Source organism: Rattus norvegicus, chromosome 2 (assembly GCF_021556685.1).
Source record: "Rattus norvegicus strain SHRSP/BbbUtx chromosome 2, alternate assembly SHRSP_T2T, whole genome shotgun sequence".
In the NCBI taxonomy this organism is placed as follows: Eukaryota; Metazoa; Chordata; class Mammalia; order Rodentia; family Muridae; genus Rattus; species Rattus norvegicus.
Genome location: NC_141535.1, coordinates 83,043,854 through 83,070,617, shown reverse-complemented (window position 1 = coordinate 83,070,617; position 26,764 = coordinate 83,043,854). Strand labels below are relative to the sequence as shown.

Below are 26,764 nucleotides of genomic sequence, written 5' to 3'. Positions count from 1 at the left end.
TCTGTAACTATGAGAACTAATGATGATGATAATGATGATGCTGATGATGGTAGCAATGGTGGTGGTGGCAGTGGTGATGAATTTATGTATGAATGTATGCACATATGTATTTTAGTAGTACTAAGGATTGAACCTAGGGTCTTTGACACAGTAGGACAGCACACCATCACTGGCAGCCTGAATGGATTAAGAAAAAGACTGCTCTGTCAGGTACATTTCTCTTCAAGCAATCATCGACAACACAGAAACCACTGGAAAACTAAGACAATGTTTGTTCATAACATTCTAATAATAGGGTGATTAAAAGTTATTACCATAACCACACAACTGTACTAACATGTACCTCTGGAACTAATATAGTTCATGTATTCACAAGTACTTTCCATTATCCCATTCCTAGCACCCTAGCTTTGTTACTGAAATAGAATTTCCATAGATGTTCTTATTCTATGTGATGAGTTACACTTGTTTAATAATACTGGGATATGAAAACCCAAGAAAGTCCACTAATGCACTATTTTACCCAAAATATATACTAGAAATGTGTCATTCAAACTCCTCACTGCACTTTTCAACCAACCAACTACTGGAGATTTTTATTTGTTAAAGTAAGTTATGTCTAATATCACCTAGGAGATCAGGTTAGCATTAGAAAATAACTCTGTTATTAACAGAAGATATGAGAGCATTTAGGGAAACGTGAGTAAGACAACTTAAATACCCAATAACGGTCAGCACAAATCTTGACTAGGGGCTATGTAGCCATCGCTGACATATTCAAGACATCTACTGGGAAGGCCAGAAACCAACAGGGTAGGTGATCCCTAAATGAATGTGGTAGGGTGTTGAGGAGATCACTTGAAACATATCTATGGATTTACATAATTTCCCTATGTGGTCTCTTTTGTGATCAAGTCCCATGATTATGCAGGATGTAGAAATTTAGGTCAACAAATGCACCCAAATAAAGTAGACCTATGGCCTTGAACTGAGGTATTTCAGACAGGAAGAAGGGAGGGTCACAGAGGAATAAGAAAGAAAGTGTCACGTCTGAGTTGAAGTCACATCGGGGCTCTGGGAGGCCCATCTCTGATCTTGACACTTGACTACCAGTGCCCATGCACAGGGTTATACAGAAGCACCCAACTATGAGAAAGAAGGACCCTTGCATACTTTAAATCATAAATATAAATTTTATCTTCTCTAAACTTTCATCTGACCCATGTTAATTAAAGTGAACAGGCTAGTATTATCATCAGTGGCTTTTCTGACAACAAAAATTGTCGAAGACAGGGGTTCCCAATCATCCTAATGCTATGATCCTTTAATATAGTTCCCTGTGTTATGGTGACCCCAACCATGAAATTATTATTATTATTTTTTGCTACTTCACAACTGCTATTTTACTACTGCTGTGAACCATAATGTAGATATCTGATATGCAGGGTTTCTTATATGCAACCCCTGTGTAACAGTAATTAGACCACAAAGGGAAGAATTCACAGGCTGAGAAACATTTCTCTAAGTTCTCCAAGTTAGTAAGCAGTGTCAATGAGTCCAGAACTCAAGCCTCCTGTCTTGCCTTTCCCACTTTTGAGCCTTTTGAGATAAGTCTTTTTCCCATGACCTGTAATGCCTCAGAAATGCCAGTCTGTTATTAAGTTTTATTGTGTATTTCTTAAAAGTATGACAGTGACCGATCATAAGAGTTACGGTTTATCCTTCCACATTTGATTCAAATAGCATAAGAGATACTTAGTGCTGTTTATCCAGTCCCCTTTCCTCTCATTCTACTGGCACATGAGCAAGAAGCAAAGTGAAGTATTCAGGGTTTACTCTACCATGTAGAAAGTCTCAGCTATAACCATAGGCAAGTTCCATGCCTGAATGCAAGGGATGCACAGTAACTTCTGCAGTGTAATGTTTGCAACCAGTTTTAACTTAACATTGGTCACTACTATGTCCGAGAAGGAAAGACTATTCACATGCTCCTAAACATCTTAGCTTGTGATGTACAGTGAAGAAACAAAGGAAACTGTGGAAAAGACCAGCATAACAAGCCCACAACTGCCTCAGCCTGAGTATAAAGGCTCCATTTCTCCTTCAGTAATATGGCCAAGCACTGTAGTCTTAATTGGAATTAATCTGCTAACAGTACACATTCAAAATGGGCTAATCCCAAGAAACCTGAAGAACATAGAGAAACAAAATCTTAAAAGAAAGGAGAGAGAGAGAGAGACACAGACACAGACACAGAGACACAGAGACACAGAGAGAAATGAAGGAAGGAAATTAACCTTCAGTACCGTCCCAAAGACAGAAATATATTTACTTGAATGAGGACATGACAACCTCATTTTCATACAATACATTGTATATTTAAGTAGAGAACTAAGGTAGAGGTTTTGTTATTCAGCAACATCTTCTAAATAGTTTCTTGAAGCCATAAAAAGTATTGTATAGTTTAATTGTACAATGAGTACTTCCTGTCTGGTAAACATATACTTCAGAAATGACTTATCTAATGCTTATGTGTAATATTTGTCTCATTGGAAACTAATGGCATTTTTAATACAAAAATTCCTAGAGGTAAAAAGTATGGGAATGAATGTCATATTATTTGTATTTCAAGTGTTCAATAGCCACTTTGCCCTGAAACTATTATATTGGAGAACAAAAGATATTGTTAATGTCACACATAGGGTTGTATAAATGGCTCTGATAAACATTCCATCATCCAATATTCAGCTAAGACCCTGAACAAGAGAATTTGGGTGGAGTTGTCATATTTTGGGTATAACCTGAAGGAAAGGTTTGCAGGAAGTGAGGGAGACAAGTCTAGGTGAGCTTAGAGGTTTATTCTTAGCAATGGCTCTGCCAAGATGTATGGATTGTGGGCACGACAGACTTTGGAAGGGAGGACCCTGCCTACAAATCTTCAACTGAAGACCCTTCTGCCCATTTTAATGTTACAAAGGCCTCCAGATGCACAGCAAAACACCTGAGATATGTAACTTATACAAAAATATTATTTAGACCACAATTCTGGAACTTTGACTAAAAGACTAAGTGGACTGCTGCCTTTAGACCTCAGGTCACTGTCAAAGCAAGGCAGAGCTAAGCTCTTAGCTCAGGAGGTAGGGAGCAAGAAGTAGAAGAAGAGACCATGTTCTACAGTTTCCATCGACAACCCACTGATATCCATGAGGCACCACTTCCTAAAAGTCCCACCCCTTCCCAATGTGTCACCATGGAGAGCAAACTGTTCACACTTGAACCTTTGGGAAACACCCAGGATACAACATATAATGTAAGTTGACCTTGCATGAAACCTTCAAACACACATCCACTTTCCATGGTGTTTGTTTGCTGTCATGACCTGGGCAACTGAATGCTCAGCCAGAAATACGATTTTCTTTTGAGTCATGAGATGAAGAAGAGGCAGTTTCTGACCACTGTGTATCATGTCTGCATGTTTGCCATATTCTACTGTGATCCACCTAAGTATAATTTACCTTCTACTTCAGAATTGGTAAGGATGTCCGTATGTCTTCTGACACTCTTTGCTCTACCTTCGACACGTGACTTCAACTCTATAAAAGCTGTATTACTCCCCTGGACTCTTCCTTACTCAATGCCAGAATATCCTGTGTTGCCATTTGTAGATCATCCCCCTCCCGACCATGCCGTCTGGTCCCACCAGTAGGCTCCAAGACACAAACAAACTGTCATAGCACAGTGTTTGCTTAACTTTCGCCACTCAGCACTTTCACAGTATACCATCATTCATACGGAATTAATACTAAATAATGAAGTACTTCAAGTATTGCCATTTAAATATGTATGAAAACGAGCGGCTTAACGTTTCAAAATCCAATATGTTTCAGCATTTGATTTTATACTTTTTACCCGCTTGCCATACTTCAAAGACTTGAAAGATGAGCAGTGCTATTTCTCTGCAAAGTAAGCTTCGAAGTCCACAGCCAGTACAGACTAGCACCAGGACACCAATGTTGGACTCATTTGTGTAATCACTATGGACACTAAAGTTGAATACTAAATGTGTAAATAGCATGTCATTACCAAAGCCCTGTCCTCTGTCAGATGTGCTCTGAACCCATAAAACAAATCTATCCTTCCTTCTGTCTTTTAAAAGAGAAGTTTAAGATACCTGCTTGTTATAATACAAACGAGATCATAGTTAATCACTGTCAAAGCAGAGTAATTAGGATGGGAGTGTGATCTGTCCTGAGCTATATTCAATTTACCACACCTAGCTCAGTAGTTGATCTATAACAGCCAGTTAATATCTGTTGAGTTAATGTATTAACTATTAGAGTAAAATCAATAACGGCTGCTTACCAGAGCATGTAACATAAGCGAAATGGGCTTTTCATTGGGAGCACTTCTCTGTTCAGCACTTGAGTGATTTATTTTGACTTAGGAAAGATTTTCAGAAATCCTCAGACTAGTTGAAGGCTTTTGCCTCGGTTGACTCCCTACAGTTGGGAATCCTGGGTGTTTGACTACCGAGGTACAACTGTCAATCAAGCAGGCCTGGGACCTGATACAGGAAAACAGAATCTGAAAAAAATTCCCCACAGCATACTATTCAGGGATGGCAAGCATCGGCATTGGACTATGTTCAGAACACAGAGCAGCAAGAGCCACAGAAGGCAAAGCCAGGAGGTGGAGAAATGGGCACTTCCACTTAAGAACTTGAAGTGAGACTCACCAGGAGGTCAGAAGCACAGCTGCAATGGGGCATGTGACAGCAGCATGGGGACCTGTTGGGTTGAGCACTGAGTCCCGCCATCTGATAAACAAAGAAGATATTGTCCTATGTGCTCAGGGACATTAGAACTGTGGAATAGGAGCTAAACTGAGCATCCCCATAGGCTTAAGATCTGTGGTGTTATTATTCTTAGGGAGATGCACTCCATCTGCAGGTCAAAGGGCAGTGCCTGAGGAGGCTACAGCAAATGGCAGCTGCCCAGCCACAATCTTACAGCAAGGACTGTAAGAAAGAAAGAGTCCCTCTCTTCCCACGCTTTTCTTTCTAAGAATGGGGTCATTTACTTCCACATTGCCCAAAGGAATCTCTCAACAGTGTATCCAAAAATATTTTTCAAAGGGTGATTCTTGGAGGAAACCAGTGAGCAGCTGTATATCCCAAATCTGTGTGGGCTGAGCCTACATCCAGAGATGGCAAGTCTAACACTGGAGTTAGAGCAAAGTCAACAAGAGGGAAAGTTCACAGTAAGAGCTGACAGCGTCTTCTGGCACGCAATCGTGATGCTCAGGGAAAAGTCAAAAGGAGGCAGAAGGTTGAATGACTTGGAGCAGAAGGTGGAGTATGACACAGAAGGACCAGAATAGATCCATGAGGTAAGACGAGAGGCTCAGGCAAAAGGAGCCCAATGGCTCTGACTTGGGGGGTATCAAGACGACTCTCAGTACACTAAGAGGGAGGGAAATCAGAAGCAGGAGTCAGGCTTAAGGGACCCTTTTCTAAAAAAAAGAAAATATAGTGACAACCTTGAATTTGATAATGGTTGTGAACTTGTAATGTTAGACAACTCTCCATTTGTCACATCCGGGGAAATGTCACTGCCAAGAGGCAGAAGGCGCTGTATACAATGTAGGGTTCCAGTGCGCAGCCCACGGAGACTGAAACCTAGAACCTTCACACAGCCCCTCGTGAGCAGTACAACCTTCTGCTTTGTGTCACCCCAACTTTGTCTACACTAGACTTTGGCAAAGCCAAACTCATCTGAGGCTGGATCTGCAAATGATGGCCTGGAAGTTAATGGTGAGCAGAACCCCAACATCCATGCAGGTCATTTTCTGTCATCCCTCGTTCCCTGAAAACCCACAGACACCAAGCTCAGCACATTTTCTTATCTCTTAGCAGAAGAGTAATGAAAAGCACCTTGAGACATCCGTCTGCCTGCAGCACTGCCTCCTCTAGTCACAATCTTTATCAAGAGAGTCAACTGCCTCTGCCAAACATCTGGTCAATATAGGCTGATGTCTTTGATTCCTTGAACTCCACGAATGAAATGGAGCCTTCCATTTATTTGATACAGATGGTATGTTTTAAATGGTCACCCAATAACACATAACACTGTTTCAACTTTTAAAAAAAAAATCCCATCAAACATAAATAAGAATGTAATGTGATTGGTTACTTTCTCTATTCAGTTTCCTTCAACTTCACTGAAAATGCTAAGAGTGATACCAATAAGTTAGCTCAGGTAAGTATGTCTGATGCTAAGCCCCAGAGCCTACCCAAACCTGAGACCCACATAGTGGGAGGGAGAAAACTCTTGCAGACTGCCTCTGACATCTACGTGAGCACAGTGATGCCCACGCCTCTCCTCTACCCGCCCTAAATAAATAAATGGCATTTAAAACACTGTCCCTTCTAAATTGATGGAAGTAACCTAGTCAGGAAAACACTGGTATAACGTTTAAATTGTGGCTATGGCAGGCAGTGGTCCTGGCCTGAACTATGATTATTCAGACTAGCAACAACAGCCCTCCCCAACACACACACACACACACACACACACCTCTCTTCTTGGCATAGATACAAGATTTTCATATTTCTATGCACATCCTTTTTATTATTTATTTTATTTTACTTTAGTGGTGTGTGTGTGTGTGTGTGTGTGTGTGTGTGTGTGTGTGTGTGTGATATGTATATGAATAATAGGCACATGCATAGCATAGAAAGTATGTGTTCAGAGGAAACCTTCCAGGCATTGGGCATCTTCCACCATAGGCATCCTGCGGATGAAACTCGGGTCATCAGACATTTTCACCCACAAGCTCTTCTTCACAGTACACTTATCACACTTAATTTCCCCTACAAAGCCTTCCCCAGCATGTATTAATCATCACAGAGACTATTGCTTACTTTTTGCTCATTTTATCCATATTTTTTTTTCCTTTCTACAACCCTTCTGGACAACTCCAGACAAGAGGAATCACTTCCTCCTCACTGTTACCTTGACGTGTGTGAGCTCTTCTCCAGCACAGCATTCATCACTGTGAGATCTAACAATCTTACCTTTCCTGGATTTTTATTAAGATCATTTGGTGTTAATTAGGACAATACTAGATATGACTATGCCCCCTTTCTTCTTTCCACTGTTTGAATAGATTTTTGTGTCATTTGTAACTAAAATTGCCACTACATCAATGATACATTTAGACTTACAAAAACACTGTAAACTTACATCTTTTTGTCACCTAATCAGGTCATGGATTCTTTAAGCTCAAAAACTGTATCCCAATCACATTTATGACCCCAGTGCCTAAAATCATGCCCTATAAAGTGCTGACATGATACTGCTTATTGAATATGTCAAAATAAAAATAGAGTGAAAACTTATTAGCCTCATTAAAAAATGTTAAGAAATTCTATTCCTAAAACACTGATTGTTATACAAGTGTTCTATACATTTTTCCAGGTTTGTGAAGTTGACAAATTAATGAGTTTGGGCAATACACAGGCTATTAAAGTACTCAAGAGATACATATTTTTGCCAACCATACAGCTGGCTGTGCCTCCATTTGCAACAGAAATGTCTGAGTGAAAATAATGATGATAATAAACCATTTCATGTCCACACTAAGTGAATATCAGTCATCTGCCTCTGGAACCCATGGCCACACTCACTACCCAAGACAATGCAGTCACATTTTCCAAGCCAACCAAGGCTTACCAAGCTGGACAGACACCTCTCTTTGGAACAAGGAAGGCAAAGCATGGATTCTAAGGTTACAATCTCACCACAGTAACAATGGGACAAACAGAAAGCGGGCACAGGCAACGTTAATGTTTGACTCCCTCTGACTATGATAGGAGGATCTCATGAACCTCATAAATGAAGAATCTCAGGTCATGACTGACCTTAGCTGAAACCTGAAAGAAAAGGGGCTCCCCACAGTGATATCACACAATGGGTGGCCAGAGCAGATTGGCACTGTCTAAGAATGTTGAGAGTTCCCTTCTCTACTCTTGGAATCTGAAAGCCCATCTAATACTGGGATCTCTGCAAGATGCATTAGCTCTTTAACCATATGTTAAACAAACACATAGATCTCCATTCTATTGTTATGTGGATTTGCATGATAAAATTCTTGGTTTCAAAATCAAGTTCCACAATGCAAAGCAGCCAGTCCTCAAAAATTTAATTGGTGTGAATTACCAATTCTGACGGTCACTATTCATTAAAAGGAAAGACCCCAATGCTGGCCCTGCACTGTCCAGCAACATGTTCTTACTGTGAAGCACTTGAAAGTGTCCACCAAATTTGGAGCAATTTGCCCTTCACACCAATCACAAATATACATGGGATACCTCATGATTTCTCCGGACGCTGGGAGGCACGTGATCTCCCCTCCACACCCCCTGCGTGTATCAGTGAGATTCCAAGGTCAGAATTCATACTGTGAGTAAATATTCATTGTCAAACAGCATATCCAAACATTCTAACAGGATCATTGCCAGCAACAGAGCACAGGGTTTCTACTAATCTTAAACAACTTTTGTTGCAACAATTGGCTTAGAATATTTTTTTCAAAAAATATTCCTCTATGTCTTCAAAGATAAAGCAAAGCTGGAAACACAATGGCTGAAAAAAATATATATATAAAATGCCTAAATCTTAAGTTATAGATCTACTTACTACATCATAAAATTTCAAGAAAAAATGAAGTAAGCTTTGGTTTAAGTGTTGCCTTCAAACCGTAACTGTATAGAAAATCTTCATTCTTTGGAAAGTTATAAAAAACTTTAATGAATCGTAATAATTTATACTCTTTGCTCCTCTACAAAATCCTCTCAGGCTCTCCCCATTACATCTCCCTCCCATCTTCATGTCCTTCTAATAATTAATTAATTAAGTAATGACTAGTTATTTTAATCTAGTTAGCCCAGTAAGTGGTCTCCAGCTCTTCAAGTATATGGTACCATCCATATTTTGTTTCTCTCATGAAAGTTGCAAAATAAGGAAACATTCTTATTTTTGCATGAGAACAAATACATAGCCATTAAATACTATATTTTATATGTTTAAGGATCATGCTCTGTAATTAATAAAGAATTTTAAATTGAAAAACAGTTGAATGTTGCAGAAAGGTAGTAATCAGTCATTAATCCTATTTTTGAAGTCTATTTACTCCATTTTCCAATTTTTCAATTTGCAAATATCATTACTATCATCAAGCATCAGTTACAGAATGTATTTACAAATTCCCTTCTTCTCAAAAGATAAAAAAAGAAAGACTCTTAGTCATTGGCTCCATTCTTCAATTTCCTCTATTTTATTACTATTTATTATGAGGCACAGTCTAAAAGATAGACAGATGATCAGGTGAAGAAGTTCGCAGGACCAGGTTCACTAGGGTTCTGTGTGGAGTCTATCACATGGAGTGGGGCATAGGACTTGCTAGGCACTGCGTTTCTCAACCCAGAGACGCTGAAACCCTCCTCAGCTGGAGTCTTTATGAAGATCCATTACAAATCCATAATATATTAACTTACTTTACCAATCAGATATTGAATGCTATTTGTCCTCTTGCTGTGGAAGTTAAGGTGGGGCTTACATTTCTATTACTAAAATCAAACAGCTGTTTCCTCTGATAGTCAACTGGCATCCTGAAGCTATCCAGGGTCCCAGCAAGAGTCATCTAATTAGCATAAAACAAAGTATCCTTGAAAGTGGTGTTTAAGTGTTCTTGGTCCAGAGATTGATGATCAAGATCAAAATTGCATCATTTTATTTAATGACATAAATAACAAACATCAAATCACAATGTAATGACCAACTGCAATCATATCATATCACACTATTCTAGGTTCCTACTTACTCATAGAGACATCTTTACACTGTCCATGTAGGCACTGCTTTTCAAGAACGGTGTTCCCTTTTGGTCCTTTATTTCAATTCTCTGTTTCCTTCAAGGGATTAAAGTTAGCTGGGACCTCAAAATTGACTGTAAAATTTAAGGGTTTGGGATTATGAAGAGTTTCAAGAAAGGAAGGTAACTCCTGACGCTCAGTGCTGTTCTGTGTGCTCTAGTCAGTGTCCATGTCCAATATGTTAGGAACCAACACCTAAGTCCCTGATTAATCTTTACAACTTGGAGCATTGTTGGGTCTTTAAAGATGAAGTGTCATTAAAGCTACATGCTATAAATCTATATTTATCTATTAGTGATTGTGGTGGTTTGAATATGCTTGGCCCAGGAAGTGGCACTATTAGGAGTTGTAGCCTGTAGAATGCTCACCTCCTCCTGAACCATGCCTGCCTGGACACTACCATGCTACAGCCTTGATGATAATGGACTGAATCTCTAAACCAGCCCCCAATTAAATGTTGTCCTTATAAGAGTTGCCTTGGTTATGGTGTCTATCCACAGCAGTAAAACCCTAACTAAGACAGTGATAAAAATTTGCTTTTCATTTCCATATATCTTTCAAATGTGTTCAGAACATTCTTTTATGTTATTTGGGAAAATGTAATGACCTTAAAATATGTTGATAAATTCTTTGGTATGGTTGTCGCCAGGGAGTAGAGTTTAATTCACTTTCCCTGGGAGTAAGGGTGTTGTGTGATTGTGACACTGAATTATAAAAATTATTGTGATTTCTGTGTCTATTGTTTGCTCTTGTAACAAGCTGCGATGTTGAGAGAAAAGCTCAAACATCTACATGAAGAAGTACAGACAAGCAGACATAACTGATTCCTCTAACAATGGCCATTAGCTCTTTTGTTGCTTTGTTTTTATTTTAAATTAATTTTGGATTAAAATTTCATCTTTTCCCTCTTCCTTCTCATTTCTCCAACATCTCCTATGCCACCGTCAAGTACAAAGCCTACAATGACTATAACCATGGGAGTGGGCGCGCACACACACACACACACACACACACACACACACACACGCACATGAACAAAGAACAAGAGAGAGAGAAATAAACAGATATATCATAAACATTATATATACAAAAATAATAAACACAACGTCCTAAGTCCATCTAGTGTTGCTCATGTGTATGTGTTTTCAGGGATGACCGCTTGGTATTGGATAACCAGTCAAGGTTTTATTCAACTCCATTAGAAACACTGTCTGGGATCGCAAATAAGCATTGCCTAGGGAACACCCAGGGGTTTCAGGCTGTTTGTTATTCCACCATTCTGAGCCTATACTGACTGTCACACCAATCCAGAAGTCCTGATGAGGCACACTTACAAAATTTCCTCAGTGGAAAAGGCATGGGAATATAAATTTCTTTTGAAGACAAATTTTGTTCTTCTTTTTACTTTATTCTCTGTTCCTTTAGGCTTGGAAAACAGTGACTGCAATTTGTGACAGACAAAGGAACTGAATGTGATCAGGTTTAATTACCATACCACTGGGAAATACACTTGCATGCCCCACGGTAATTGGCAGAACAGAGAATTATATCTGTTCAAAGATGATCAGTTTCAAAGGTGTTCTCATTGTTATATTTTGAAAGCTATGAAGTTCTTGACTAGGAATTAGAAATTATTAAGAAATCAATTCTAAGATTTAAAATAATCACTATTAAATATCACTTAAGCTATCTCACATATTAGATATAATCAATAATTACCTGTAGATGAATGATAAACACATGTAGTGTATTACATTAAATATAAATGATACATTTAGAGAGATGATAATGTTTCTAAATAAAACAAGGATACACTTCCAAAATTGTTATGAGACAAAATTCAGGCCACATAGGTATTCACCTCATCATAACTGGCAGTTAAACCAGAACTCTTTTAATACATATTTGAACTCCTTTAATATATACTTTTAAATAATCAAAGTTAAACACAAAAGCCATATATCATGCATCTTGCTGGTGAGTTTGCAGCTAACCAACATGGTTCACTCCAACACTCATAACTTTTGAAGTCAAGCCAGCCTTTATGCATCAACATCATTACACCCAAATTCATGAAAACATCCATAAAAAGAATGTAAATTATTTAGGGAAGATTTCCAAGTGTACACCACAAACCTGTGATAACAGCATGAAACTATTTCTGAGGTGCAAAAAACTAAACATTTATCATTTAACAGTAGACACAGTGCCATTCATCCTGTGACTCTCATCCTGTGGGTGCCTTTGCTAGTGAGATGTGTTTCTCTCCTTGTTCTTGCAGTTTTCTTCAGATAAGGAATTTGAATTGGGGCCACTTGTTTTTATTCTGTCCCACATATATATGTATCATTTTAGAATAGATGCCTAGGAAATTTATTTGGTATGAGAACATGAACATGTTTGGCAGAGATAAATAATGTCATCGTCCCCTTAGAATTTGTCTAGCAAAGGTCCATCTGCATCAGAAAACTAAATGGCAATTTTCATGCACTTTGGCAAATATTGACGAGTCATCTTTGATGTTTCTGACAATGTGATAATTAAAATGTAATGTGCAGTGTCTAACGTGGGATGATCTGGATTTTTAATCTGAACAATCCATTAGGCAAACAGCTGATTCCAACCACAGAGAACAAAAATCACTCACTTCCCCTCATGGCTTGTGTGCTCTATTTCTTTACAGCACTTACTCATTTCTCTACTGCTACTGCTGAAATTATTCTGACTCCCACACTAAAGTACAAAGTGCTAACCCCTCTGTTTCTTAAATGGAAAAATAAACGAGACTCAAGAAAAGTAATGTATGTCTTTTCAGCAGGTGGTCAACATCAGTCCAGTATTTTGCACTAATTTTCTGGTTACCTTGCATTGTTATTAGTGCTTCAGTGTAGTGAATCATTTCGTTTTACTGTGTGTGCCTGTGCATGTGCACGTGTGCGTGCGTGTGTGTGTGTGTGTGTGTGTGTGTGTGTGTGTGTGTGTGTATACATGAGGACTAGAAGGCTAGCCTCAGGAGTCATCCTAAGAAAGGACACTCACCTCTTTTGAGGCAGCCCTTCTTGGTTTGCGGCTTAAGAATTCTACTAAATGGTGTTGTCAGCATATCCCAGGGATCTTCCTGCCTCTCCCTCTCTAGCAAGATGATCCCAAAACTGCCTCATTACATCTGGCTTTTTCTTTATAACCAGGGTCCCTAGTTCTGGAGATTGAATGCAGGTCCTTACACTTGCATGGCAAGCATTTAGCACACAGAGCTGTCGCTAGGGTCATAAATGCCATAGTTATTGTACATTACAAATCCCACTTTAATATTCATTTGTTTTACATTTCAACTATTTTGTGTTTCTTCACTCATTTATTTATTTTTACTTTTGTCATACTGAGGAGCAGACCCAAAAATTTGTGGTACACTTCGATGGAGCTATGAACGAGACTATTTTTCCACTAGAATTTCATTAAGTCAAGTTGTTCTTGACTTTGTAGACCCCAGGCAGGATTTGAAGTCAACCAATTTCAGTGTCCCATGTAGCTGGAATTATAGATATGCACTGAAATGCCAGTGTTTGTTCTCTTTCTCTCTCTCTCTCTCTCTCTCTCTCTCTCTCTCTCTCTCTCTCTCGCTCTTTCTCTCTCTCTCTCTCTCTGTGTGTGTGTGTGTGTGTGTGTGTGTGTATGTGTGTATGTTATGTGTGGGTCTGAGTGACAATGTGATCTTCAGATATTAATTGCTTTTTAAAGCCAGAGATAGGCTGCTACAATTTTTAACCACTCTAATATCAGTTATATTTTAAATAAAATTCTATGAGAAATAATGTGTGTGTGTGTATCTTACAGGCTAGACTATTATATTCTCACCTATGTTAACACTGTAGGGTGATCTGAAAAGGATAATTACTAATTTCTGATTTTTTCAGATGCAAATATCGGGAACATAACATACATTATAATTTTATAATTATAGCACAGTTCTCTGTGATAAATCTCTAAAGTATATCCTGAATCCTTTGATCAACATTTCAGCTTTCCTCATCTGCCACGCCTCAGAATCTGGTAAACTGTTCACCACTCAGAAAACCTGTCCAATATTTATGAAGTCCTTCACCTTTGAGAGGCTCACATTGCTCAGAACTCGAAAGGCAAATTTCAGCAGTTATTAGAAAAGCAAGTTCTCTACACGTGAACAGTTGTCTTTTAAGTAATTACGTTACATTCTAAATCATTGTGGAGAGGTAAAATTTATGTAATATTATTGATTTAAAGCTTAATGTTCATATTTAGAATGTTAAAATTCATTTGGACCTTAAAAATCTTTTTTCCAGCAGTGTATAATGAGTGATTCTACCTTTGGGAAATCTCCCTCTGCCCTAGGGTTTCCATTGTCTACTTCCTTATTTCTCCTCCTTTGTATTCTTTTGCATTCCTCAGGGGATTGCAATATTGAATAAAATGTCAAGTATTGTGACATGTAGTTACCATAAATTTATTCTATTACAAGTGTTTTAAAATGTTTAAATAAACTTAAAGCAAAGAAGTACAATACTTAGAAAAATGCTGTATTACTGCTAAGGCGAAACAATTGCTTTGTAGGTGGAAAACATTATCTTTCTTTATGAAACAAAACCGTCAAATTGTTTTTCTTGAGGTGTGAGGTCCAGTAGTTTTAATTAGTTAGCTACTTTTTTTCCTACCTCTATCTTGTTGATAAACTTTCCACATCTCTAAAGAGATGACAGGTAAATAAGGTTTTAATCTGTAACAGCATTACTTCTAAAAGAGTGAAAGAACAGGTTTGCATTCTTTCCAGTGCAAAACCCTCATTAGCCTGCATGTGCTATCAAGACACAGAAATTTCTTGAGATCAAAATTTGTTTATTATATAATTGTTCAAGGATTTGAAGGAAATCAGATGTCAAAATTAACAGATACATTTTAACTCCCTGTTTATCTATGAATTTAAAATTCTCCATTACATAAACACCTTAGACTGTTTGCATGAATCTTTGAGTTCAATTTTCAGTACTGGCTAAACCAGTTGAGCTTGTGCACACCTATAATTTCAGTACTTGGGAGGTGGAGGCAGGAGGATTGGGGGTTCGATTTCATATTCAGCTATAGCAAGTTCAAGGCCAGTCTGGCATGCCTATGACTCCATATATATTTTTTAGAAACCTAAAAATAAAAATATATATTGTTGATATTACAGATTTTGGCTAAAAATGTACAAAACATTTAACAATACATCCTTTCTGTTTGTCTCTAGAAGGGTCCCGTATCAATGAATTTTTGTGTTTCTTAGAAGAGAGCAATTGAAAATGAGCATTTGTGTCAACATTAGCCTTAGCTCTTATCCTAAAGAATATTATGTGCCCATAGATGGGTCTACAAATGAGGTAAAAGAAATGACTACATGCTCAAAGTTTTTATATTTCATCATTTTTAGAAAGTTTGTGTGTATGAGTGAATTTCCTACACCTATATTTGTGCATCACGTGCACACCTGGCAGAAGAGGGCATCAGATCTGAAACTGGGATTCCGGGTGGCTAGTAACACTAAGCCTCGAACTCTGGTCCTTTGGAAGAACAGCTGATGCCCTTAACCACTGAGCCTTCTCTCCAGCTTCAATGATCAAGGTTTTAAGTTAAACAAACGCTTTTCTGGAAACCAGTAAGAGTACTTAGTGAGCACCAGGTTGAGCTCTTCAAAAACACTAACTCACTAACAAGCAAGCTGAGGCTTTTCTGTTATCACCCCCTTACCCCCACCAGACCCTTTCCAGAGGGCAAAACTGGGAACTGGAGAGGTGACACCTGCAGTAAGTGGAGGGAAGAGTTCTGTTGTCCAAACCCTGTCGTTCCCTGTCTCTAGATTGTGCACTAACTCCTTTACTGTGATACCCTTTACTGTTGAGCACCAATGACAAAGACAGCTCATTACTCAGGAGCAATCCAGGTCCAGAATGGGCCAGGGCTGCTGGATGCAAAAGGTAAGTTCCTTCTCTTAGAGAAAATGTGCACACACCGACCACACATAACCTTCAGATACTCGTTTGGAAGTGAGAAACCTAACCAGCGGGGGAGTTCTTCAGCGATCTTAGTATTTAGGTGTTTGAGTGTCTACCATGGCAACAAGAAATTATGTTTTAAAACACTCTTAATGAGCTCCAGCATATCCTCCTTGCTCTGTAAAGCTCTGGGCACCTGTGGTCACCTGTCTGTTTCAAGGAAGCCTGAGACCCCTTCACGTAAATGGCTAAGGAGCATGTTACCAGAAGCTAGCTATGCTGCCTCCAAATTCACTCATTTAGCTTTAATTCATAATTTTTCAATTAAATACTTGTAAATCACGGGATATAATACTCTATCAAGAAGAGAGTTTTATTATTTTGTCGTTAAATGCCTGCTTTGGTAAAATCCCTTTAAGATAAACTATTAAAGCACTGTGGAATTAATTACAGAGGAGCCGATGTTAAAGGCAACCGACACATTACAAAAACGGAAAGACTCTTCTGTCAGCAGGCCCCATGTTTGCTTTAGATTCCTTGCTCTCTTTAAAGAAACAGAAACTTCAAACCTGGGCGATAATGCTCATCGGTGTGCACAGGAACGGACTCCTATTCTAGAACGTAATCTGGTTGTCACAAGGTTGGTGAGCCGAAAGGAATACAGCAGGGAGTTTATGATTCCCTAACTGGAGTAACTCATCTTAGCACACTGGTCTCTATAGCTTCACTAGGAGAGGCATTGGTCTGTCTGTCTGTCTGTCTGTCTGTCTGTCTGTCTTCCAACTAGTGTGACAGTAACATCTCTGCAATGAGTGACAAACAGAACAAGTAACGGGTAGCTTCACTCTGTTCAAACCCATTCTGTCTGCTTTGTGAATTTTCTAGTTGATTTTTTTCATAATCTGAGCGTGTATTTTTTTTTTTTGCTAGAACCATTTACTTACTGGATCGACTAGTCATTTATTAACTTAATTAACAAACAAGTGGCTACTGACATTTGCTGACGTCAGTTATTCCTCCAGAGAAAATAGAGCCTAGTTTTGAAAGGCTCTCTTGTGTCACTGGAGCTCTGCTTCAGCCCCCTCGGGAGGGTGTGTTGTGCATGCCATCCACAAGAGGAGACACAGACAGGCTTAGTTTATGGAGTGGTAATTACTCTCAAAACGATGCTAAATTTAAATTGTACAAGTGACTGAATTTCAATTTCGAATAACCAATCTACACATCATCTTATTGGCAAATCATTATCTAATTTCTACGCACCACACATATAATTTGCACAATTGAGAAAAGATGTCTCTCATTTAGCTATTTGAGAAACGTGAAGCAGCTCTCTGAACTCTAAGCACAATTTTAATGTCCCAGTGACACAGCAAGAGGTTGAATAAAGTGGGAAGATGAAGACCAATTACAAATTTATTTGCAAGTTTTATTTTCAAGACATCAAACTCACGGTGAAGTCATTATTTAACTACATGAATACCTAGAGAAGATGAGTAACATAATATTGAATTTTATATATCTAAATTTACATCAGCATACACAAGCCCACCACTGAAGCCAAGTTGCCAGGCTTCAATTTTAGTCCAGCTTCCTCTGATCACATTTGAATCTGTCCTGCTTCTGTGAAAGCTCACAAGATAGTCATACACCTTCAAAAGGACTTACGGACAGTTATTTCCACAGACTAATTTACACTGGATAAAATGTGACATTGGTCAGCAAGAAAGCCATCAGTTTAACATTAAAATGGACTCCATTAGTAAAAATAAAGAGAAAGAAACTACATTCTGCGGTCATTAGAAAACTAGAGAATAAAAGCACATGAACTGAGGTGGACGGAATCGGTCCCAAAGACAAGTTACCTGCATATACACATGACTTCATTGATTAGGTTTTCTTTGTCAGACAGGACCTTGTTATAGAGTCCATGGCTGACCTTAATTAGTGGTCAGTTGGCCATTTGCAAGCATCATGGGAACCAGTCCTAGTCGCTGCCTGTGTGCATGATTCCTAACACATTTGGATCATCTCGGATCAGAAGAAATGTGGTATTAAATGTGAAAAGTATTTACTGGTTTGATGAGGTGAAATTCCAATTTTCCCCTGTCAATTCTCCAGCCCCCTAAAATAATGGCAGTCATTCTATACATCTCTTCTTGGCGCAGAGCGAGGAGTTCAGAAGCACATGAGTGGTCCTTGAAGAGCCCTAGGGAGAGGAAGGACTCATTGTGGAGACAATGTAAGTAGGAGTGTAATGAGGCATAAAAGAATTAAGTAATATTTTCAAGGTCATTCCCAGAGTCTTTAATGGAGTAGAGAACAAAACCATAAGTTTTGGCTGTTAGATATGAACTGTAGTGTCCAGGGGCTGCTTCTAATCTTATACTCTTGTAAAGGTACCAAAATAAAGCACTTGGCATCAGGAAAGCTACACACACACACACACACACACACACACACACACACACACACACACACACAGATAGATAGATAGATAGATAGATAATACAGAGATAGATGATAGATAGATAGATAGATAGATAGATGATAGGTAGATAGATAGATAGATAGATAGATAGATAGATAGATAGATAGATAGATAGATAGATAGATAGAGGTAGACATACACATAGATATAGATATCTCAAACACTTGCTTATCTAGTATGCTAGATGACCCAAAAGGCAGTATTTTAAAACTCAATGAGAGACAGCTTAGACAGTAACTGCAGTCCTCACAGGGAGGCCAGCGACAAGGAATGCAAGCAAGCACATTTCCAGTCTGGTTGCTTTTACTCGCACTTTGCAGTGGCTTTGTGCATTTATATAACTGTCTAATTTCAAGATGAGAAAACTCTCTAACTTGTGTAAACCAACTCCGCTTTTGAGGTGTGGCTCCTGCATGAACACAGGGGAGGGGGAGCTACTTCTTCCTCTCCTTTGCTTCACTCTGGCTCACGGAAGGGTTTGAACCAAACCGCAGTTTGCCAGAAAAAAATAATTCCTGAACTGAATCGCACACGTCCTTAATGTAGGCAATGGTTATCCTTCTTCTCACCTCCAGTAACAGTGTAGGAAAACAGAGAGGGAAATGGGAGAAGCCAGTCACTCTTAGTCAATACATTCTCCACTCAGAAATACAAATCTGAATAATCCTATGAAAACGAGCAATTGACTAAAAGTCCTTTCAGTCATTTTATTGCTAGGTAACCTAGTTATTTGGTTTGTTTGTGTTCAATTTGCCTATGGCTCGGCCTGTGAGCAAAGGTTTGCAGAAGGCTAACTTACCTTTATTAGTAAGTGGTTTTTTTTATTAAAGACATCTTTATTTGTAATTAAATGCTGTGTGTGTGTGTGTGTGTGTGTGTGTGTGTGTGTGTGTGTGTGTATACACAACTCCCGGTGCCATAGAGACCACAGGCGATGGATCTTCCTGGAGCTATAGGCAGTTAGGAGCTTCCCAATGTGAGTGATGGAAACTAAAGTGAAGTTCTCTGAAAGAACAGCATATGCTCTCTAACACTCTCCTGCGTTTGTTTATTTTGTTATTGTTGTTGACAGAAGCTAGAGTTCTATAGAAAAAAGTATCTACCTTAATTGAGAAAAAGTCATCGTAAGACTGGCCTCTAGGCAAGTCAGTGGCTCGTTTTCTTGATTATCTTTGATGCGGGAAGACCTGGACCACTCTCGGTAGTGCTAACTCTGGGAAAGTGGTCCTGGGGCGTAACCCAAGCAGCGTTTCTTTCTGACTTCTGGTTCAGTTCCTGCCTCCAGGTTCCTTTCTCGAGCTCCTGTCTTCTCCCCGGGAAGGGTTAAGACTTGAGGGTTGTAAGATGAAATAAATTCCTTTCTCCCCAAGTTTTCAGATTTTAATTGTTTATCACACTTGGCTAAAGAGTGTTAGAAGAGTTTCTAAATTGAAAGATGAAGAAAGGAGGGGATGCCTTACTTGAACAATATTTTAAATTTTTCCTCACTTCATGGAGAAACATCATTAAAACACCCCTTTCAGTGTCACACACTGATGATATGAATGTGAATGTGTGTACTGAAAATTTGTGTTCATTTCTGTATACAGCCTCTCTCCCTGTGTCTTTGAAATTCAAGTTTAATATATCTCTATAGCAGAGCGTGCATTTCAAGTCGTTTCTAATGGAGGGTTATCATCAATGTGAAGCACATCACTGTGGACTTCCTAAAGATCACTGCTCCAATCTCTAGTACCTCTGACTACACTAAGGAGGCCAGGAGTCAAGGGATCTTAACAACCCTACAAATATCAAAAACTTCAAGTGAGGAAACTTTCTCCTGCATACTCCAGAAGCAGTGCAGCCTCACCAACATCATGACTTTAACCTAGACATGAATTTTAAGATTGCTCATGTCAAAAAATATAAAATAATAATGTGGTGTTTTAAACTACTGTACTCATGATAAGTCTTCACAGAAGTCAATGGAAACTAACACACTGTGTTTTCTCCAGGCCAACTGCAAGTGTGTCTTAGCTCAGTGGGGAGCTCTTGAAAGCTTGGGGAAGAAACACAAACTCCTAAGTGGCTGAATGTGGCTCTGAAGTGGCACCATGTACCACTCCATGCGGCTAACATCCCTGGAATTCTCCTGACACCCCACAATACAGACTTCTGGACATTTCTGTTTGTCTGTCTGTCTGTCCATCTGTCAGTCTGTCTATCTGTCTTCTTTCTTTTTTCCTCTTTTCTTTTTTAATTTCCTCATACAGTTCCCACAATTGACTTTTCTTTTCACCCTTAAGCACATCTTGAATTTTTTTTTTATCTGAATCAAAGACGCTAAATATAGTGGTTAACTCATCCAGTCACCTAACCTGTCTACAGCAAGGTCTTCGGTTGGTTATGCTGTTAAAATATGTTTTTCAGAGTGCCAGTTAGTGGCTCAGCTGAGGGATGAGGAAATCAGCAACAAAAGCAATTTTAACTACAAAGTGTTTATACTGTTGTAGTTGACACTGTACACTTGAATCACAGAACGTTAAACTCATACCGGGAAAAGGAGTTCTGGTAAACAGAAACCATATTTCCTGGTACCAACTCAGGCTATGAATTTGTCAGTGTTCGCTGGTCCTGGACTGCTGCGAACACATCAACGTATGCTCCAAGAAGTAAGTTACCAACTCTTTCACTAGGTCCATCATCCTTTCCTCCCTCTCTCCCTCCCTCTACCTGTCTTTCCTTTGGTCTTTCTCCTTCCTACGTCTCTTCCTTTATTCCATTATTCATCCCCCTTCCTTGCTTCCCTCCCTGCCTCCCTCCTTTCCTCCCTCCCTGCCTGCTTCCCTCCCTCCCTGCGTGCCTGCCTGCCTATATACTTGCTTGCTTGCTCACTATGAGCTTTGAATTACTACCTAATAATTAATATTACAACAATCATGGAAGAGAAGCTTGGGTTTTGCAAAAGGCACACCATGTTTTATATTTTTCAGTTAATTTATGATGAATGATGTCTCTTTTCACTGGGTGTTCAACTCCTCTTCAGCTGAAAACGAATGCAGGCCAATGATGAGAATGGGTAGAAAGTGTGGCTATGAACGCAAATTGCAATGGCACCAGTGTGAGTGGGACGGAGCAAGTCACACTCACAGTGGCGTCACAGCAGCACCTGGTGTGGCCTGGACATGGGTTAAGTGTATGTCCCTAAGACTTAATTATCATTGTGAGGCACTGTAAAGGGTATTAGAGGTGAGGCCTTAGGGGGGTGATGACGATGAGATAAAGTCACCAGACCTTCGGGAGGCGATAACTATGACATCAGAGTGCACCACCATGATGGAATCCTATTGGCTTTTTTAAAGAAAGGGTAGAGGGTCACACTGTAGCTTCTGTCTCATGTTATATAACTTCATGAGCAGCTCTGGGACTCTGCCAGCAAACCAGTTGTCACCAGATAAATGCAGAGCTGACAGGCACCTTTTCTTTGGAAGTCCCCAAGGTGGTCACATTCTGCAATTGGCAGTGGAAGATGAAGGAACACACACCCTCAGGACTGATATGCTGCCAACTCCACTCCCCTTCTCTCCTCAGAACAAACTGTAATGACACGAGACCTCAACCATACCCTGCAGAGGAGAGAACACCTGTGGGTGAGACATCTTCACAGCCACACGCACCTTAGTGAGAGGACACAGGAAGCTGGCTTGCTGCTAATCTATGCAGCCATGACCAGGAATCATCCCCCATTATCTGTAACATACAGTAACAGCTGAGAGCTCAGCAATGGTAGCAAATATCACCTCTCCCCACTGACTGAATAGAACTATCACTACAAAACCATTTAAAGCTATGTGTGGAGTGCGGATGCATGAGCTGATCAACTTGTGCAGCACAAAGCGCCTGGAGCTCCTCAGCCTCAAACTGCCTCACTGTTGATTTTCTAAGTTATTTCTTTTTCTTAACATTATTCTTCAGATTATAATACAATTACATCATTTCTTCCTTGCCTTCTCTGCCTCCGAACCCTCCATGTACCCCTCCTTTCTCTCTCAATTCATGGTTTCTGGTTTCTAGCTTTCACTAATTTCTCTCTCTCTCTCTCTCTCTCTCTCTCTCTCTCTCTCTCTCTCTGTGTGTGTGTGTGTGTGTGTGTATGTACAAAATCAGTCATGTTTTAATGCAGGAAAACTACGACCACCTATCCACTATTAATTATGATTGCGGCCTGTGATGTATGGTGTGTGGTGGTAGGTAGGCATATGTTCATCTGGTCCTAGACAAACATTGAAGTTTTGTAGTCTCGCCTCCTGCTTGACTAGTACTATTTATAAAATAAGATTTAAAAAAAAATCACAGAATGTGTATGCTACATCACATTCATGGGATTATTTTAAGTGCAAAAAGTAGGTGTCTCCTCACTAGAGACAGTTAGAAGGATGTCTGCATACTGCCTTTTCATACCTCTGGTATATTTCAGTCCAGTTTAAGCACTTCGGACGTGGATTCCAGAGCTCACACATCAAAGCAAACCGCTAGAAGGCATATTTGTCCTTGAATCTATGTTAGTTTTCAAATGACTTTTGAAGATATCCCCAAGAAATACCTAGGAAGGTCAACTTTTCTATTTGACTGTCTGATAAATAGCACTGGGAAGTATGTTTACTGATCCTGCATTACAGCAACCTTACCTACTCTATCTATTGACTGAGTCTGTATTACAACACCCCCACCTACTTCTCCTGTTGACTGAGCCTGTAGTACAACACTCTCTAGCTTTTCTACCTGTTGACTGAGCCTGTGTTACAACACCCCTTACCTACTTCTCCGGTTGACTGAGCCTGTAGTACAACACTCCCTAGCTTTTCTACCTGTTGACTGAGCCTGTTTTACAACACCCCTTACCTACTTCTCCTGTTGACTGAGCCCACACTATGTTACTCCTACTTACTCTGTCTGTTGACTGAGCCTGTATTACAGCATGCTACTTTCTCTTACATTTTTCGAACAATATATATTACCACATATATTCCAAAGACAAAAAATAGAAGTATTATGCAGAATATTCCAGGCTTACTTGTCAACTAAGGCAACGCTCTAATCATTTTTCACTAAGTTCCTATCCACAATGTAAAGCTTCTGAGTTGAATGACAAGTTCCTTTACTTCTACTAATAATCTGAAATGGGGTTGACATGTCTTGTCATACCATATTTTTCAATACAGCATTAGCCATCTAAAGTCTTCATTTGAAGATTTAAACAGAAAAGGTCACCAGGTTATCTACGGCCTCCCCATTAGTGTGTGGCCTTCGTGACAAGTGCCCTCCACTCTTTGTGTATCTATTGTATTCTACTGAACATGGCAATGAAAAAAAGCCAGGGTCGGAGAACATCCATTCCATCCAGGAAGTCACGAAGAAAATAAGGCATAGGGGACCATGAGCTACACAGACAAGGTTCCTGTAAGCCATGTGTGGCTAAGCCTAGGCAAAAAATTCACAAAGCCCAGCTCAGCATGAGATTTTTCTCAACAACAAACATGTATTGCTGGTTTTTACAGAGAGAAGATTTCAAGCTCAATAATAATAATAATAATAGTAATAATAATACCCACAATTATTTCTGAGAACCAACAGGAGATAATGATTAATGAATCAGAGGCCTGGAGAGAAACAATTTGTACAGTTCCTATAGGCAGGATTCCCAGCATTGTTTGGACTGAGTCCATTTTCCACCTGCATACGCCATACAGAACGGAGTGGAGTAAGTTCTACCCACACTGCACTGTTCTACGCAGACTCTGTTGCTGAAGGAAAGAGCTCCCTTCGCTGACGTAACAGTCAATTTCTCTTACAAGGAATGGAAGGTGGTTTCTCTTCTCTCAATCTATAGTCTAGAAAGGATGTCTTTCCTCTGAATCAACTCACTGGGTCTCAAACTTCAGTGCACAACAGAATTCTAGGCAGCATGCTCAGAAAATCTGATGTATACATTCCTGAATTCCTTTAGGGCCACAATCCTGGTTCATTTCCACCCAGAGTATCACAAGAACACCCAGACACAGGAAGAGAGGTTGAGTTGGGGGCAGCTTTGTAAGGGTTGCAGTAAGGCCCTCCAGAGGGCTCCTAATGCTAATGGCATTAACCAAAACTGGGGTGGGTAGCATATCATTAACTCCAATAACAACTGATCAACAGAACACAATCATTTCATTCTAATTGTAACAAGTTTATCCTTAAAGAAACTTAGTTTAATATGGCCTTTGCACAGTTAACAAGGTGCACAAGGAGTGAGTTGCACACCTTATTAAGATACTGTAGATCATAAAATTCTTCTAGAGATTAAAATGTCAACTCATTTTAATAATCATATAATTTTGCATCCATCCATCTATAGCAATGAAGCGGACACTGTGCTTGCCAGACTGAGTTATAGTAATAAAGGTTTACGCTAATGAGAGATCCTATACAATTAAGCTAAATATGCACACACACACACACACACACACACACACACACACACACACACACTCCATGCTTCAGGATAAGGCATTCAGTTGAAATCATTACATTATAAATAGTTAATAATTATATTTTCAAATCCCAGTAATAAGATGATTTGGACATTCATAAATATGTATAATCTTTCTGTACCAACACTGTCGACATAATTTGTTTTCCAACCCCACTGATTTTCTCTAGGCAGATGTATCATTTTCCAATTATGAAATTAAACATTCGATTTGAAAATATGTTGGCAGTCTAATTCCAGGTTTAATAACTTTTTGTGTATTTTCGGGAATATACGCTGCTAAGTTTCAGAAGGAAATTACAAAACCTAAAATGGTTAATGAATTTCAAAGAATGTAATCAGCTCCTGGGTTAAACTGTTAAGGAGAAATGGCCTAGGAAGTCTTTGGAGAGAAAAACCACAGAGAACTGGAGACTCGGACACCCTGGACGTCAATAGACCAGAGCAGCATCACAGACCAGAGGGAAATACAAGAAATACTGAAACCACAGATCTTAGAGTCCGAGGATATTAGTTATAGAACCTGATAGGAACTCACCCTATCCTCTCACGGTGAACATCCCTTATAGAAGAAACACCATGTAAATCTAATGTAATTAGAACATGTCAAGACTTCAACACACCACGGGACATTCAGATTTACTTTGTTACATGCTATGCACAAGAAAAACTCAATGTTTATTAAATGTGGTGAATTTATTTGTAATTTTGATTAGGGAATTTCCAATACCAAGGGAGTTCCTCTGGGCTGTGTGAATGACAACTGCAGGAGGAGCTGGCAAGTCACCTGAAGTCAGCTAGAGTCACTTGTCTGGGATGGATGGAGTCTAACCTGAGACGCTGGGGAATCTCACCGCCTCCAGTTCCCCTTGTGTTAGCCACACTGCTGCCCAGTGAAGAGCTGAAAGACGTCAAATAAGAAATGCATTTGAATTTTGAACATATAGATTGGATGAAAGGGAAGGAAGAGGAGGCAGAAGAGGGAAAAGCGGGGAGGACCAGAGTTAAAGACAAGATCTGAGTGACTGGAAGAGGGAGACACTGAAGCTGCTCTGAGGAAACAGCGGGAGCATTGGCGAGTCTGTTCTGCTTCTTTTATAGGCTATGAAGAAACCAACTACACCAAACCAAGCCACTTCCTTTCCCAAATGTAATGAGTTGGATTACGGCATAACCAAACAACGCTGTTAGAATGATAACTCAAAGTCTCAAAACATGGAATAAAAATCTGTGAGTTTAAAAAAATTAAAAAATAAATAAAAATTTGGTTTGGTTCCTAGCACACACTTGACACTCTCAATGATCTGTAACTCCAGTTCCAGGCATCTGGTGCCCTCTACTGGCCACCACTGGTACTGTTTTAATTAGAATTAAGAAAAACCTTTAAATGATTGTCTATAAGAGAGAGTATAAGCATAGACAAGAAACATAATCAATCACAAAATAACCAACATTCAGATAAATAAATATTGACTATGCTGCTATCAGTTTGTTATTTCTCACAGACACATGCATGAGGTTGTATGATGCTGTCTTCTATCATGTATTCTTTGACTAATACATTCTCCTAATCCCCTTCTGTACTGTGGTCATCTTGGTGTGCCATTATCTCTCCTTAGCTGATGCTTATGGCTTATTCATCTGATTAGTGTTCTATACAGTTGAGGTGTCCCCCACTTCCCACCTTAGGCCATACAGGAAGCTTTGCTAATCTGTTCACTTCAGGAAGACAAACTCTTCAGTAAGAAGGAAGGGCCGTCAGAATGGCTCAGTAGGTAAGGAGTAAAAGGCCTTGCCACCAAGCCTGATGACCTATGTTCAATCTCCTG

The 26,764-nt window shown here is 39.4% G+C and overlaps 1 protein-coding gene across 2 annotated transcripts in view; it reads right to left on the bottom strand.

Annotated features, from left to right (window-relative positions):
* Positions 1 to 26,764, bottom strand: part of Ctnnd2 (catenin delta 2) — an 843,638-nt gene that overhangs the window by 687,159 nt on the left and 129,715 nt on the right.